Source organism: Manacus candei, unplaced genomic scaffold, assembly GCF_025592945.1.
Source record: "Manacus candei isolate 608988 ecotype Guabito, Panama unplaced genomic scaffold, ASM2559294v1 h1tg000008l, whole genome shotgun sequence".
Classification (NCBI taxonomy): Eukaryota; Metazoa; Chordata; class Aves; order Passeriformes; family Pipridae; genus Manacus; species Manacus candei.
The window spans coordinates 8,078,186-8,095,532 of record NW_026138056.1 but is presented as its reverse complement, the minus strand read 5'-3'; positions in this window follow the sequence as shown (position 1 = coordinate 8,095,532).

Here is a 17,347-nt window from a genome sequence, read left to right as displayed (position 1 = left end):
CAACAACAACCAAATGCCACAAAACTCACACACTCTCAAAAAATCCACACACAAAGAACCCTCCCCATATATTTTTCCCTTAGCTTCGTCTTCAGTTAACATGGTGCTGTCATTTCTTGAATTAACTGAAGTCATTACAAGCATAGGAAATCTGGGGAGCAAGATATTAACTTGAAAAATTAAGAACTAGGAAAATGGTAAGTAACCAAGAAAAATATCTTGGAATGAAAAGTGCTATGTAGCTCTCATTGTAAGTGTAGTGTCTGAGTATCATTCCATTTACCATTGCCTTAACAAACAAAGACTTTACTGTACCTAAAACCAAGTGATAAGATATAAAAAAGAGAAAGGTTAACACAACATTAATTCTTACTCAGTATTAATTCTTAGTATGTATCCTGCTGGGGAAGACTTTTAAAATAGAAAGTGAACATCTCTGTGGTTTTCTCCTGCTGCACTTGTGAACTAGAAAGTAGGATTTATTCTCCTACAAGGGAACACAATTGCCTACATCAATCTCAGGTGCATTAGCAGGGAAAACAAATGCTTTCAAATAGGGAAAAAAACCCCAATGACATAAATATAAATGAATCAGTAAAATTGCATAATCAGATGCATCAATGACCTTTTTTACAATTATAGACAGTGCCCTGGAGGGCAGTCACATCAAAGTAAATAATTTTTTTTAATGTCATATGGGTTATATATTGCTAGTTGGAGTGAGAACAGCAGTCTAAGATGAAAGTCAATACAGAATTTAAGCTTTTTAAGCTGCTCTTTCATGTCTACTTGAGCTGTATATAATCAGGGACATCCATCTTAGAAAAACATTCTTCCAACACATTGAGATTACTACTGCCTGGAAATTTTTTCAATCCCATTTCACTTATAGCTTCTGACAATGTTAGTGACAGCCATGTCACAAAGCATTAGGTAAAATTGTGAGAATTAATTACATGCTATTTGTTTAATTTCTCTTGTCATCCATCTCTGCTCCTTCTATTTGAAAATTCATTCGCTTACCTAAATCATCTTCCCCTCACTCGCACTGTGTGTTACCCAGTCCCACTTTTGCATTGAGCACCTATGTCTTTTTCTTCAAGAAAGGAACAAACGGAAAATGCTTAAAGTGTTTATGCTCCATTAAAACTTAATTCTGCTTTTAATCCCAGACCAGAGTGTTGATAGATTCATTCATATTAAATAGAACTTGAGTCTCTGTGGTCCCTTTCTCTCTAATGAGGCTAGAACAGAAAGAGGATGCTACTCATTGTGAGCAGGAATATAATTTTCTGGTCTCACTATTTAATTCTGTTTATTATAAGTGCTCAAAACTGAATATTATCCTATAGCTCCCTTTTTAACTTCCTTTAACTACATTGTCACAGTTCACAGAACAGAACTGGAGCAATTGCTATGAGGGACACAGTTATTTAAGGGGGAAGAGGTAGATGAGAAATGCTATGCTCCCCAGTTGTTAGAACATAGCTGTTTGGCTCAAATATTCCTTTTACCATGCCAGGCTATCTCTAGGACACATACAGGTCCAACACTTACCTCAAGACAAACTATAACACTAGCATGCTTGGAAATATCTGTTAGTTTGATTTGCTACTAATAAGGTTCCTGCAAACAAACTGCAAGCAGAACATCATTGAAATATTGTCAGTTTACCAGGTACATGTAAAAAAAAATAACAACAATAAAACCCAAAAAACCAACAAAACAAACAAAACCACCCAAGCACATACCAGCACATCTTAACTCTGCTAATTGTTTCTATTTATCAAAGCAATCCAGTCCCAATGAGACTAAAATAGAAACAAATATTCAGCCAAATGAGACTGTTTTTCAGAATTAAAAGTAACATTTAGTACCTTTATGCACCAAGTTTTCTTTCTAATCATTGCAATTCTTTGAAGATATAATATAATTTGCAGAAAGCCTTGTTTTCTAAATCCGTGCAATGCCAAATCCTTCCCTTCACGTTTGAGAGGGGTAAGGGAGGGGAGTCACCAGGAAAAGAATATTTTCCCTGTTATATCATAGCTGTACTCAAAGTGAACCCACATTGGACAACGCTCACTTTCTCGGCTCAGCCTCTGGGGTTTTTTCTCTGGGGTCACTGCTGTCTCTTGAGCAGGCAGTGCCATGGTCAGCTGCCAGAGGCACCACCAGGCAAGCACTGTCCTCTTCTCACAGTTTGATGCTATCCTCATATAAAAGAAGTTGTTTCCCATGTTAACAACACCACGCTGACAATGAAGATAGCTTCTTGCCCGCCAGTCAGGCAGCTGCTCCCACTCCCATGGAGCTGCACATTGGCAGAGCCTGCCTGTCTCCACTGACCTCAGTGCCACTCTGTCTGCCATGGCTCACTCCACAATGGACAGTGCTGCCCATCTTCTGCACAGGTCTTTTGGCTTTCTACATCACTTGGGACAGGGGGATAACATGTGTTTATTTTGGCATTATCTTTGTCACCCCTGCACTTGCACCAGCCTGCTGGCAGATCCCCAACCATATTTCCTTCAGCCCAAGAGGAGTACGCGACCGGGCAGAAAAGGTAGTGTATTCTGCTGAGGGACAAAAGGGATTTGGGGTGACCAGACTTTGACTGCCACACAGCTTTTCTTATAGTAAGGTTTTTCTAGGAACACACTTTTGCTTTCCAGCAAAACTACTCAGTCTAGCAGAGGTCTGATTAAGCCAGCAACTCTTGTGATTGTGTCAGCTTCTGCTATGCTGCCCTGTGGTATCAAATTTACTGGGCAGGATTTGACTATGCTTTGCTGGCTGGCAGACATGTGTGAGAAACAGGCACTTCAGCTGCCCCAAGAGGGTAAACCCTGCTGGCAGTATGGAGCTTTACAGCTTCTCTGAAATATTTAGTAAAGAAAATGTTCACCCGAACACAAAGTGCTCCTTTCCCTCTGGACAGGAGGCAGCAAAAGCAAGGGGAATGGTAAGTGGAAATAAAAAGACAACCAATTATTAACTGTGGTTTTTCCAATGGAAATGTACCTGCATGTGAGCCCCATCACTCCTGCTTATTCTTTAGCTTGTAAGCTTACAACTACCCTGATCTGATGCAAGTAGAAGCAGCAGTGTACCTGGATGCAGAAAAGAGCCGGTAGGTTCAGGCAGTGGTCCTTTGGAAGCAAACAGCAGGAACTGCTAGTAGTATAACATATGAACAAGTCCAAGTGCCTCTGTAAACAGACACCTTAGGCATGCCTAGAAGGGCATTAAGAGACACAATCCTCACCACTACAACATTTAGATCACATAAGCTCACTGACTACTATGGCAACATCCTCAAAATTGTCTTCTCCAAATAAGTAAAGAATGGTGGTTGAGCCAGTAACTATTTATTGCCCTATGCCAACCTTGAAGAGAGAGGAAAAGGTCAGTAAGGTATGTTCAGCAGTATGGTAATGTGCAGAAGGAAAATCATCTGCACTGCCATAGGCTGTGGAGAACACCACCCTTAATTCCTGGGTTAGATGTAACAGATGAAACAAGCATAGAAGCATCTGAAGCGACTCAGAAACCCATTAAAAAAAAGTCACACAACACTAGCCAATAGAAGCAATGAATTGTCTCGTTTGGGTCAGGGTAATTTAAGTAATAATTACTTTTTGAGCAAAGCACGCCAAGTGATAAATGCAAGACGTATGTCGCAACAAACTGAACTTGTTCAGCAGCACTAAGACACTTCCCTCTTGGAGAGGGAAGAGAGTAGGAAGCCTCTTTCTCTAATAAAGACAAACTGGAAATCTTTATTATAGTCAGATCAAAATACTACCTTTTTGAAAACAACATTTTACAAGCTTTCTGTAAACACATTTTCTTTTGACTTCATCTATCTTCATAAAAGCTTTCCTCCCCTTTAATCTCTCCAGATGAAACTTCCACTTCCTTTCACTTCAGTTTCGGCAAACACTTGCAGACTAAGCAGCTCCCTACCTTTAATTAGCTGTCAGCAGCAGCTATCAGGACAAGGAAAATGGAAATTGGAGCATTTATCAAGTTGCAGCCAGCAATGCATGGCAGGTAACTACCTGCTGGCCCGTTTGCAGCCAAAGCCCCACACCTTTTCTGCCTTCCCTCACTAGGCTGTTGGAGAGATACTTAGACAAGCACCTTGACACTTCCTTTGAGAAGCACAAAGCTGATCACAGCGTGTGCATACTCTGAATTATATGGCATTAACATTTTTTTTAGAAAAACAGAGGTACTCCATCATTTACATCCTTAGTGAGAAAGGGGGGGGAAAAGGTAGTGTTCCTCCTCTCAAAGGATCATGCTATGAATTATATCACATACATTTCAGCAGCTTAAGCACTAATCCGGAAAGGTGTACAGAGAGGTGAGGGGCTGCAACTGCATACAGCAAAACTGAAGGGATTACAGCATAACATATATTTTGCTTTTGGTAATCTTAGTTATTGAACCTTATATCTAAACACAAACTCAACAGATAATCCACAGACAAATCCCCAGTGTGATATTTAAAGGCAGTTGGTGTAAATAATGCATAAGAATAACAGATGGAGCCTCTAGCCAGCACAGGGTGATTCGAGTTACACATTCTCAGACTCTGCTCTTAACATATAGAATCCAATCGTAGTTTCTACACTGAAATATTTGTGACACTTCACTGCCACCAAGAGCTTCAAGGACCATATTGTGCCATCTATTTTTTGAAACAGGCATTCTCCCTACTTCAGCAGAGAAGACACTGACAGACACTAAAGAGCTAAGGCTATTTTGGCTGGAGTCATTCTTTTTCTTTGCCACTGTGAGTATTCCCTCTCCCAGGTTATCATAACATTCCATTACACAGGGAAGCAAGGGTTTCACTTCTAGGGCTTCCGCTGCTTCTGTTTAATATCAGCAACTCTTATTTCTGATGCAGAGCTTGTTGTGATTAAAGCCGGTTAGAACTTCAAGAAAGAGGAAGCAAGAACATACTATGTTATTTGTACAGGACCAAAAATATCATTAGCAGGAATCAATTGTAGCAATATAAGTCAGAACACAGGGGAGGGTATGCACTACAGTATATCAAGATGTTTGGTAGCAAGTGCTACCTGATGTCAATAGGTACTTTATGAAAAGGATGCATATACCTTTATCATTTGCAGTATGAAGAACATCCTAAATGCACATCCAACAGGTCTTGCGAGGCAGTGCAATCTCTCACCTGTCACCATACAGGCTGCAGCATCAAAAAGTTACACTCTCACTTTCCTACCCATTGCTCAGGCATGTCTTTTTCTCCTCATTCACCTAGGTAAGATGAGGGAACAGAAGTTGCCCCAGTAACTCGGTTAGTCTAGTCTAGTCTGGTCTGGTCTGGTCTGGTCTGGCCCATCACCCTGCTGCTGGTATTATCTCCAAATCATTACATAGACACCTGGAAAAGCAAACAGGTGACAAAACACTAAAGCTCCCTAAAAACCAAATCTTTCACAGCTGCTGATTTTGAGTTTTACCTTCCAAAGAGCAAGTATTCTGTGTTTGTTTAGGCACTGAGAGGAAAAACTTGGAGAAAGTGTCAGTTCTCAGTTCTGATGTTACCTGGGTTCTTTTCAATATGTAACAAAATCCATCACAAAACCAAACCCACAATACAGCCCTTCTGTGCCTTTCTAATCCTCTATTTGAATACGTGACCATTCATATATCAAATAGATATTTAATTGAAAAACATTTTGCACTTTGGAATTTTAACATTTGTTTCTGTAATTGCCAGTAACGCAGAAACACTAAAATAAAAATTCTCTTGTGTGTGAGGATTCCCATCATACTTTGGAAACCTTATGGACCAGGACACAATAAATTACTTTACTGTATACCGTAATTCCACATTTCTAGAACAGGTAGCAAACATTTAGATGACAACTTCAGTCTAGGATTTTTTCATATTGGATTATTGTATAATAATTCTATCTGAGAATTTTCTGCTTGTGTAAGTTGATATAAACCTGACTTCTGCAGTCTAGGGTTTGGAGATTAATTCATATTTCTAATGTTTTACAAACACGGCAAGAGGAAACAACTTCAAATGTTACTCAATTAACCACCGATCAAGTAGTCATTAGTCATGTAAGTGATAACAGTAACAAGTCACAAAGTACATGAAATAACATCCTCACCATTTGTAAATGTTAGAACAGTGCCTGAGGGCTTCTAACAGGAAGTCACTGTTCCAGTAATACACAAAGAAGTTGGTCATTATCCTTGGGAGGCTTTTGGGTTCTGAATGCATGAGAACAGCAGAGAAAACAGGTAAAAATAGTAAGATAGAAGCAAAACAAATAGAGTTATGACACTCAAGTATCGGATTTTTAAAAAAAAATTTAAATTTTGGTCCAGGACTTACTTAGAAAAGGAGCATTAAAAAGAGATAAAGCCTAATGAAAGGTAAGAAAATAAGGGGAGTAACCAGAAGAAGGGAGTCAGCCCAGGTCACAGGAAGGGAGAAGTGCCTCTCAAAAATCCAACTAACCCCACAGGGCAGAACAGCCCCCCTAGCCACAGGTCCTCCAAGCCCACTACCATAGTACCTTTGCCTGGCAATCTCTTCTTCTCAGTGCTCAGGGCATAGCTTTTCCCTAGAGTGCTCCTAAACTTTGAGAACCAGCAGAGTTGAGATAGAAACAATAACTACCAAATCTCTCAAGAGAGGCACATCATCACTTCCTCCAGCTGTGGGTGGTCAGAAGATTAGTGATCCCAGATGAAGCTTGTTGCCTCACCAAAGGTATCTGAAGTAGGTCTGCACACCTGCTTTCTTATATTTCACAGGTGGGTATAGAGCTCATTGTGCTTATTAAGTAGAATATTCTGAATAATTCAGTATAGACTTATTATAGAAATGTTGCAATGTTAAAGTAGTGATTAATCTATGCTTAATTAATATAAACCCATAGAACATCCTTGTGATGCTCCTTATCTTTTTCTTCTTTGCTCTCCTGGGTCATAAGCTGATGGAGTGTATCAGGGGTTGCTAGATGGTACAAAAAGGGGTGAACAAGAGTAGGCATGTATGTGCACTGAGAGATGGATAGCACAGTAATGGCAGTAATATCTAGATTGCAATGCTGAAAACACTGTGGGGAAAAGAAGTGAGAGCACTGAGCTCTGAAGTGTGATTGCTTAACTTTCTGTCTAGGAGCAGAAAGCAATTTGGTGAGATTTTCTACTCTAACAAAAAAAAGGTTGTGCAACAAAGCTCTGGCTGCAGCATACCCAGATGTTTATCTTACAGGTAAAGTGGAGTTAAAATCTCTCAGGTTGGGTAAGTATCATGAGATCTTCAGGTTGCCTTAGTACCTGGGGACCACACTTGTGTGGTGTGCCCACACCTGTGCTTTAACTGGAATACCTCTGTATGCTGCTTTAGGACCTCAGATGGTCTCCCCCAGAGTGGTTGGGAGAGTCTGTGAAGGAAAGCAGGTTGGGTGGTACTGCACACCACTGCATCCTCAACTGGAAAAGCGACAGCAGAAGCATGAGAGATGAAACCAGAGTCAGAGCTGGGACAAAAAGCACATGAAGTAGCACAACTGACAACTCAGGCAGGTCTATGTGTCTGATAGGCAGGTGCAATGTAATGTACATTATATGAGAGAAAAATAAAGCTTCATGTGACCATCACACTCCTAAGGAAACTCTAATCGTCACATAAACCACTCAGGTTTTCCTTCGACTGAAATTACAACTTCGGAATGAGGTTACTTGTTGATAATGGGCTGCATCTTCAGCCACTGTAAATCTGCATGACTCTGCAAATGCCCGACCAGTTTGCTGATTTAAACCAGCTAAGTACCTGGCCCTGACCACTGACCAAAGAGGTATCCTCTGCCTGCTGGATTTATGGGCATGCTGTGTTAGCATGGACAGGTTCATTCTTATAATTCACACCTTTGTGTGGTCCTGATGTTTTGAGCCTGGAGCCAGCTCATCCATGCCTGTGCTGTACAGCTGGTGTGCTTAGCCCAGACCAGAGTGCCCTGCTTGTCCATGTGCCATGTGGAGAGGCAGGGATGCTGCATCCTGATGTCCCACTGGGATTCAGCTGAGACACGTGCTCAGTCTTGGGGCTCCCTGGCTCCCTCTGTGACCCTGCTCTCCCCAGGTGGAGGAGCATCCCTGTCCAGCCCTGGTTTCACCAGTGCTGCAGTGGGAGGTAGAGAGCACACAGGGCTGCTGTGCAGTACTCCATGATACTGCGTCTCGGTCTGACCATTAGTGAGTATAAGAGAAGGTGCAACACTCCAGCACTGGAGCTGCGGGCTCACAGTTTTACTCTAATATATGTATAGGTTTGATAGCATTAAGAGAATAAGCCATGGACTTGTTCCCAAGAGGTATCTTTATTATTTTAGGTAAGAAAATAAGGAAACTTGGCAAAGGTTAAAAAAGGGCACTACACAAGATAGACAAAATGTTCCACCACAATACTGATTCAGTATGTACTAATCCACAGCACTTAAGTAAAAATCCAATCCCTCCAGCTCCAAGCCACCCAAAGCATCAAGAAAGGAGCAAAGAAAGAGTAGAAGAGGGAGTAAGAAGAGAGAAGGAGAAACAGGGAGAGACAGATCAAATAACTACCTGTGAAACTTTCTAGAGATCAGCTTTCACATATCCAGGTGGCAGGGCCATGACACGAGGCAAACACATGCCTTTGGTTTATCTGCCCTGGTCCCTGTGGCCAACCCCTTCAGGTGGGGCCTCTGCCCCACCAGCCACTCTGGGGTTCCAGGCCAGGGTGAGGGGCAGTGTTCTCGCTGTCCCTGCCAATCTGAGCCTGGCTTAGGGGCTCCAGGAGGTGTGGTGTCTCATAGTTTTCCTGGGCTGTTTGTTACTGACAGCTACTCCAGAGCTTCCCTGTGTGAGCGCCAGGGACCTACCATGAGGGATACACCACTACCCCACCTCTGTGAGGTTCGACCCATCCCTTCCCCCTCCACACACACACACACACACACACACACACTCCCCAGAAGGTGGTTCTGACCCAATAATTACTGATCTGGTGTCTAACAGAAGGCATTAGATGTCACCTGAAAAATTACAGTTTCTCTGGCTACTTTTGTCTTGGGGTTCGCTGCATAAAGCCCATTTGGAGCTGTGTTCCCAACAACGCCTATTTACGTAATTAAGAGTGGCTTCTGCTCTAACCCGCAACCTGGGCTTTTTCTCATGGCATAAGGAGGTCGAAAAGTGCACATTGCTTTTGAAATCTATCTCTGAACATTTCTTCTAGCAGCAACCACAGATCTCATCTCGTAAACAGCCACATTTTTCAATACAAGTAAAACATTTGTTGGTTCTAATCTAATTATTTATAGAAATGTCCTTCTCCTGTGATCCACAATCTTTTCAAACCTCAGTGGTTTCTTGCTGTGAGAAATGATTCACTCTGAGCTGAGTGTATCATGGTAGCTGCATATTTGTTCATTGTGGTGCAATTTTTGATCCAGAAAACTGAGTTTTATGGTTTATAATGGTTCCTGGGGAACGGCTCTCTTGAGGAGCTCTGCCAAAGGGGTAATCCAGTCTCCAAATGTTCAAGATCCTCCTGAAATTAACTGGAAGTGCATGCAGAGGTATGAGTAAATGTCCTTGCACATATTCTATCAAATATTTATAGCACCTATTTTCTCCTAATTGACAGATTTTGCAACAAATGTTTTAAGGCATTTACAGTCATGGAAGATTAGCTCTTTGAATCTACAGAGTTAATTCTAGTGATTGGATGGACCCACACAGGTTTAAATTGACAGTCAAAATGAGAACTGGAAAGCTCAAATGTCTGAGACGAACTTACACTTGAAACCACACCATTCAGTTGCATGCAAAAGTGAGAAAACCGTTCACTGACCATAAGGCGTACGTGTCAACCATTATGGGGGCACTCTGGCAGAGCACTCTGAAGGGATTTTTGAGATCTACACTTAAAAAAAAAGGAAAGGCCTAAAAAACCAGAAGATAACACGACCACGAGGCAAAGTTCAATTAAAGCATCCCCCATTTGTTACAGAGCACAATATTAGGAAAATTAATCAAGTTATGGCCCTGACCGAGGAACCAGAGGTGCAAAAGTGCAAGCTGTGTGAGGGTGTAAGGGGAAAGAATGGTCCTGAAGCTGGTCGTGATAAACCTTACTGACACCAGGTTGCTGGTTTCACATGAGAAATATGATTAAGAGATAACCTGATAATCCTTGTGTGTCATTAAAGCAAGTATTAATTGATGTTATGCCCTGGAGGACTAATACTAGGTACTGGAACATTCCTCGTATCTGGTGTGTGGGGAGGGTTCCTTTATGTATAAGTTAATATCAGGTAGGTTTCAATCCAAGGTAATGAATTTATTCCTAGAACATTACATGTTTATTCCTTGATGTGGGAATGTACCTGGGTCTGTTATTGTCTTGGTTGGCGGCTTATGGGGGAAAAGCATAAAAATTAATGTAGATCATGCATACAAGTTATGTATAATATTCCTACATGGATAGTGTGTATAATATAGCAATGCAAAGTAATATATATTAAAAAATATGGATTACTGGGGGGGGGGGCAGGGGGTTTTTGTGAATGTCTGCTAAGTCTTCTTGATCCTTGAAACTAGACACAAACAGGGGCTATAGTCCTTCCAAGGCAGAGGGTAAGAGCAAAGGAAAAGTTCTTGGGAAGGAAATTGACCCTAATTTTGGTGAGCTTAGAGAGCTTCATTCATATCTGGTTTACCACAGGACCACACCAGTGTGCTAACAGTCAGAAATTTCCTTGAAATTTTTTATAGTATAATTTTAATAGTACTATTCAAGGTAAAAATTTGTAACCAGTATTTTTTTTCCTTTGAAGATACATTTTTACCCTGGAGTGGAGAAAGAGGTATGTTGTTTCACCATTGAGAAAGATCCCATCCAATTATTTCAAAGGATGGAATTATTTGTTTTAAGAAATCACTTGGGCAATCCATATTAGCGTGTTAACCATGATTTAGCAAGTTTTCCTTGGCTGCCTAATGTTGATGTTGATTTCTCTGGTTAAGTTTTGTTAAGAACTACTGTAGCATGGTAAATGGAAAACAGATCATTGCTGGAAGGGTTTGCTTTGTCAGGTGTCATCCTAATTGGTGACGACTGCAGCTGCATGGGGAGGGTTAGATGCATGGGGCTTTCCCATGCGACTGAGCTGCAAAAAGGAGCATTGTAAGCCAGTTGTGTTTCAATCAATAATTGGACTCATTAGCGTTGCATGGTGACTAGGCCTCGTGCTTACCTCAGTAGCTGTGGAGTACTGAATTTGTGTTGTTTCTGATTTCTCCCTTCCACATCACAGCTGCTTAGTGTAGATAGTTTTCACAGGCAATTAAAGGACCTAAGATGGGAACAGGAGTGAGAGGGAAGACACTATGTGTTAATTAGATTTTTTTTCAAATTATTGACCCAGTCATGCAAAGGCAATATCCGAGATTTGTTGTTGTTTTTCCTATTTTCACCACTCCAATATCTGAAGCAGTTTTACATTGAATTGACTTAAAACCTATGACAGACATGTAAAGTTTCAATAATGATTTTGTTCTTTAAGGGGTTTGGGGTGGAAAAAAGGACCCACTTCTCAACTGTATCTAAAATATCTACACCAAAACAATACTAACATTGTTTTCTAGAATGAAGAAATGAACATATATATATATAAATATAAAAACTATTATCACAATGAATAAAACAATTTTGGTATTACTATCCCAATAATCATTTGGTAAAACATACAATTTTTTAGAAATAATGTGAACAGAAAAATTGTCCCAGTTGGGTTGCTAATCATTACCCTAACACCTTTTTATAAATTTCATGAGGAATAATAATAATAATAACAACTTCTTTCTTAAATGAAATTAGATTTGATCTATCAAGCTGCGTGGGTGTCTACTGCACTTCCCCTCTCCTTCTTCCACAGCCTTTTGATGCTGCTGAACAACTTCAAGGAAGCAGCTAGCAGAGGTGCATGTCTGATGCTTTGAAAACTAGAGCAAGATGTCTGACAGAAGAGAAATCTTGTCAATGTGCTCACTGGAAAAGCCCATGGAAAAAAAAACATATCAGAAAAAAGTGCAGAAAAAAAGATTTCAACATTTCTACATAGAGCAGGGTATGCTGTGCCCATTCTGCTGGGCTCTGTACTCCAGAGCTGAGCCCCTCTGTTCTCTGGGTGAACTCAGGGATATTAAGGGTATAGGAAACAGTCATGAAAAAAATACTGAAATGTGTCTAGATGGGATTAAAAAAAAAAATGAGAAGAAAGAAAAAAAGAAAGAAAAAGGACTACATTTGTGTTGATCTTTATTTCCCTAATTTAGTCTCCTAGATGAGTCTTAGGTGGCTAAATCTTGTTCCCTATCCAATCTTTCAAGGTTTTCTGGGGCACTGACTGTTTGAACATGCTAGAAATCTTGATTTGGATGCATGTGATCTTCTTTCACACATGTACAGGCTTTATCTCAACAGCATAACATCTGTCTTTTGTCCAGGTACCGTGCTGATGCACTTCTTCCATGCTATGCCTTCTAAGTCTTACCTCCATCATTTGGAAAGCCATTAATTCTCACCATGTCCAGGGACGTGTGACTTCTGCCCTGGCAGTAAGGCTCTTTCATCAGTAGAAAGGGGACAGCTTTGTGAGAGGAGTCAGATCGAGCAGAGAGGCTGGAGAATTAGCAGTCAGAATTAGTGGGTTTGCCAGTAGCTACTTAGATTAGATTAGAAAAGGTGTTAGGAGCGATTAGCTGGAGATGGGCTTGGAGATAGTGATAGGAGTCAGTGGGGACATTAGAGGGCACCCAGGGACGATACTTTCTGGACAGCAGCATTTCCCAGTCTCAGGGGAAAGGTTGTGTCAGGTATCACTCAGTGACTGGGAGGAGGAGGCGATGGACACAGCACGAAGTGATCACGTCCCATGGGTTCTGTCTGAACCGTCACAAACTGTAAATTGCCCCTGGTAATCAGCTGGTCTGATGCCTTCAGGATCCCTGGGAAATTCACAGCAATGTTATGAATACTTGGCAATGTTGAGCACTTCCCTGGTAGACCTGGGTTCCTTGGGCCCCACCATGAGCTGCTTTTACAAAACAGGTAGCTTTCAGGACAATGTAGTTTCTGACAGGACTTACGTAAACAAGAGATCCTTACCTCCCACAGTGGCACTGCCTTCATCAAGCAACAGCTGGTCTTCACTATGAACATTGCCTGACATGTGACACAGTGGCATGTTCATCCTCTCCTTGAGCCCCTACTCTGTGTTTCTGGGGTCTTCCCATGCTGCCATGCTCTGGTTGCAATTCTGCAGCATCTCAATCTTCATCTGGAAACAACTGTCTTTTTCTTTCCTCTGCTGCTCTTCCATCTCTCACCTGGAGTTGATGGAAATGAGCTTGGAGGGGACACATCTGGCTTTTTTTTCTTCGGCCTTGTAGATAGATGACTGCTGAAAAGTGTTCTCCATTTTTTATTTCTTTCCACAAGGCAATATGTTCCTACTTCTTGCCTCTGGATCCTTCCTCCCCGTCTTCCCCTCCTGAGCACTTCTCAACACCCCCAGTGATTATGGTTACCAGATCCACCACAGGGTGAGACAGGAGCCTTGTGAGTTTGCAGTTTTCCCAGCTGGCATCTGCAAGGATTCAGGGGGCTTAATCCCTACTTTGCATAACACACTCCTGTCTCAAAATCCACCTTTCCTCTAGTAATATTGAGGAGCATCAGCAAAGGTGACTATGTGGGCAAGGTGGTCCTCAAATCTAGAGGCCAAGAGCAGCCACGGCAGGAGGAGTATGATAGGTGGGTAAAGGACATTCTGCATGGAGGAGAAACCCCTACATCTGTAGGTGGCATGGTCTGAAAAAATAACCATAGGAAAGAGGGCTCAATAGACTGGGAAGTAAAATGCTTTTACAAATTTAGAGAATGAAAATCGAGAGTGTAATTTTTAAGTCTTGGCTCTACCCTGAGCATATAATGAGTATAAATTCCAAGTGGACAAAGATGATAACGGCAAAAATAAAGGACGTGCCATAAACTGCATTTACTCTTTTAAAAAATGCAGACGCTGCAGTGAGAATCCACAGGGCTGTGAGTCACTTTGTTCAAACCCCAAAACCACTACCAGCAAAAAACCACACCCCAAAACAACAACAAAAAAATCAAAACCCAAACAAAAGAAACTTATAGCTATACAAAATAAAGAACTTTTTGCCACGTGGTAGGTTGTCTGCTTACTCCAGAACAATCACAGTGCTGACAAGAATAGCAGCTAGGGTGGGAGTGTTTGGAACACTGAAGGCAAAATCTTCAAAGTAACAGAATAACAAAGCCTGAACACAAAGTATCTTTTGTTGATGAGCTGCTCGTGTTTGTAAGACCGTTGTTTTACCAGTATAAATTAATATTTCTAATTTCATTGACAGCTGCCAGGGTTGATTTGACTCTCTTCACAACTCATGCTCGTTTGTCACAGCTGCTGCTGGCAGCGCCGTGCCCGCCCTAAGCGGCTGCATCCCGCTTATCCTCAGGGAGCAGCTCCCGGCCGGGGAGCGGCGCTGCCCCCGCGCAGGGTCGCGGAGACACCGCGGCTGCGGTGGCGGCGGAGCGGCACCAGGTGGTGCTATCGCACCGCCGGCCGCCTCCGCATCTCCGGGGCACCGGCACGGCACCGCCCGGCACCCACCTGCACCGACTTGGCACCGGCCTGGCAGCCCCGGCACCCACCTGGCGTCTCTCTGGCACCACCCGGTATCGCTCTGGCACCGGCCGCATTGCCCGGCTTTGCGGGCATCGCCCAGCATCACTGCAATGTCCAGCAGCACCTGGCAGCACCTGGCACTACCGGGCATCACCCTGGCATCAACCCATCAGCACCTGGCACTGTTGGTTATTGTTCTGGCACCGACCTGGCAACACCTAGCACTGCCCTAGCACCTCTCTGGCACCACCCACATCACTTGGCATTGCTTGACGTTGTTGCACTACTTGACAGCTCCTGGCAGTGCCTGACGTGGCTTGGGCACCGCCCCAGCACTGCCCCACATCACTGCAGCATTGCCCAGCGTTGCCCAGCATCATCTGGCACCAAGCCTGCACTGCCCTGGCATCACCTGACATCAGCCCATTAGCAGCTGGACACTGCCCCAGCACTCCCCCAGCACTGCCCAGCATTGCCCTGGCATTGCTTTGGTATCACTCTGGCCTTGCTCCAGCACTAACCAACAGCCCTGGGTAGACTCAGCCAGACCTGTTCATTTTCCTTTGTACAATTATTATAAACACAATTTACTCAATACGTACATTGCTTTCAATTTTTAATCCAATGAATTATGCAGGATGAGTACTTTATCAGGCTGTTTTCCTTTCCTCCTTCCCTCTTTGGCCAGATCTCCCATATTTATAACCACAGGGATGTGGCACAATCATTTCTGCAGGAGAAATACTTGTCTGGGGACTGGTTCTGGGTTTATGCTGTGTGGGCAGGTTTTCAAGTGAAGTCAAATTTTTCTTTTTCCAGGAGTAGAGGTGGGGTACACGAAACAAAAGTTTCATGTTGGAAAGTTGAAACGCAGTTGATCGCTCAGTGTATTTAAAGCAATTCATTGGACTGTGGTGCCTTATGTGACCTCTCAGTGCAACCACATAAATCATAAAATCATTTAGGTTAGAAAAGACCTTTAAGATTATCAGTTCCAGCTGTTCAGCCCAGCACTGCCAAGTCCACCACTAAATCAAATGCCACATCTACATGTCCTTTAAATATCTCTAGGGACGGTGACTCTACCAGTTCCTTGGACAGCCTGTTACAATGCTTGACAACCTTTTTCATGAAGAATTTTTTCTTAATATCCAACCTAAACCCCCCTTAGTGCAACTGGACGTCATTTTCTCTCATCCTGACACTTGTTATCTGGGAGAAGAGACCGACATCTTCCTGCCCTCGCTACAACCTCCTTTCAGGTAGCTAGCTGTAGAGAGTGATAAACCTCCTTTTCTCCAGGCTAAACAACTCTAGCTCCCTCAGCTGCTCTTCACAAGACTCGTGTTCCAGGCCCTTTACCAGCTCCGTTGCCTTCTCTGGACATGCTCCAGAACCTCAATCTGTGAATATCAATGAAGTGTGCAAAATAACTACTTTCGCCCTGAGCAAGTGTTTCTCGCTTTTCTAGTACAGACTCCAAAGTGGCTATAAAAGAGCTGTTTCCGAATGAGGGAAAAACCCACCAGATTAGGAAACAGTTGGGTGGAATAATTCTGTTCTGTCAGCACTGCCCGCAGAAGCTGGGGCACGCAGTTGGGTGACAGGAGACACATCAGCAAACTCAGTGGGCTTCACCTGTCCTTCCTACACCTTGAGAGGCACTTCAAGAGAAACAAAAAAGAATAAAACAAACAAAAAAAGAATCAGGAATTAAAATGTATACAACTGTTGATAAATTTTGACAGATTCTCTGTCAATTGGTTTTCTGTGCAAGTTAGATATGCTTTTTCAACAGCTTTATGAAATGCAATTGCTTAAAGCCACTTGGCCACTATTCTTTCCCTTAAGAGAAAGATTTCTGGAATGCTTCTCAGGATCACTGCAGAAATCATTCTTCAGCAAAGGATTATGAGGATTTCCATGCCATAACAGCCACAGAGGGAATGTCATCCTGCAATCTCTTGTTCATACAAAGATGATTTCCAGAAGGTCCCTTCCAACTTCAGCTATTCCGTGATTTTGTGAAATAGCTTCTACTCTCCTAACTGGCTATCCACCTTTCCATTGCCTTGTTTTACTGCTTCTGGGAGGTGTCGCTCATTCTCAGTGCCCGTAAGAATTCATGGGACCTAAATTATTCAGCGCTGCCCTTTCCTAGACTGAGCCCAAAAAGTCTAGAGCTAAGCAAGTTTTGGAGATCAGCTTCCCAGAAACGGTGTTGAAAACACCAGTCCTTTCAACAGCCCTCAAACAGCCACAGCAGAGATCCTTCTCAGCTGGGCTGCCCAAAAATACCTGCAGAGGACAACTTGATGTGTCTGTATCCAGCCTGAAGAGACTCACTGCAGAGGCTACACTCTGACACCTCACAGAGGAAGGACAAAGCAAAGCAAAAAGGTCCAAACACCACAATTGAGTTTCAAAAGAGAGTGGCTTGCTACCTTGCTACAGAGAGATAAGCAAAGATTTATTCTTTCTTTTAAACACATAGTAGAATGGCATTGGTATGAATCTAATCAGTAACCTGTAAAACACAGGGAAGTTTTATCCCAGAAACTCATTTCTGTCCCAAATGA